Below are 1289 nucleotides of genomic sequence, written 5' to 3' on the forward strand. Positions count from 1 at the left end.
GGCTGACCTACCCGTACCTAAGACAATCTGAGTGTGCCCTGAGAACGAGATATGTGAAGCTCCTATCAGGATTTGTTGGCACATTCGGGCGGTGTTGCTGGTCTTGTTTTAACCTGTCGAAGTGTCTTGAAGAACCGAGATACCGAGTCTGATCGGAATGTCTTGGGAGGAGGTCTATTCCTTCGTTGACCGTGAGAGCTTGTCATGGGCTAAGTTGGGACTCCCCTGCAGGGATTTGAACTTTCGAAAGCCGTTCCGCGGTTATGGGCAGATGGGAATTTGTTAATGTCCGGTTGTAGATAACTTGAACCTTAACTTAATTAAAATGAACCAACTGAGTGTGTTACCATGATGGCCTCTTCTCGGCGGAGTCCGGGAAGTGGACACAGTGTTGGAGTAATGTTTGCGCAGGTTGTCCTCTAGTTTCTCGCTCGCGCTTTGCCTCCTCTTCTCGCTCTCTTTTGCGAATAAGTTAGCCACCATATTTGCTAGTCGCTTGCTGCAGCTCCACATATATTTGTACCTTGCCTTACCTATAAGCTTAAATAGTCTTGATCGCGAGGGTGCGAGATTGCTGAGTCCCTGTGGCTCACAGATTACTATTACACCAGATGCAGGGCCCGATGATTCCGTTCTAGGTGACGCGTTTGAGCTCAAGTGGGAGTTCGACGAAGATTCTCAACGTTACTATGTTTCCTTTCCTGATGATCAGTAGTGGTGCCCAGTTGGGGGTGATCGGGACCGTGTCGCTTGTTGGGTTATCTTTTATTTTGGCGCCGTAGTCGGGCCATGAGTGTTTGGATGATGTAATGTTATTTATGTACTTGATTGACGTGGCGAGTGTAAGCCAACTATGTTATCTTCCCTTTTATTATCTATATTACATGGGATGTTGTGAAGATTACCTAACTTGCGACATATGCCTTCAATGCGATTATGCCTCTAAGTCGTGCCTCGACACGTGGGAGATATAGTCGCATCGAGGGTGTTACAAGTTGGTATCAGAGCCTTCCCCGACCTTAGGAGCCCCATTGCTTGATCGTTTTTAGCGGCCGAGTTGTGTCTAGAAAAATGTTTTGGAGTCATTTAGGAATTATATATCGGAGAGTTTAGGAATTCTTTTTACTTCCCAGTCTCCTCATCGCTCTGGTAAGGCATCCTGACATAGAGTTTTGACTCTTCTCTTCTCAAATTTCACTAAAAAAAATTTAAGATCACGCGGGTATCTTGGAATCATTCCGATGGTTTTATGATGAGAACATTGTCTTGGTGCCTCCTGTCAGGGGTTT

The sequence above is a fragment of the Triticum dicoccoides genome, chromosome 6A (genome assembly GCF_002162155.2).
Source record: "Triticum dicoccoides isolate Atlit2015 ecotype Zavitan chromosome 6A, WEW_v2.0, whole genome shotgun sequence".
In the NCBI taxonomy this organism is placed as follows: domain Eukaryota; kingdom Viridiplantae; phylum Streptophyta; class Magnoliopsida; order Poales; family Poaceae; genus Triticum; species Triticum dicoccoides.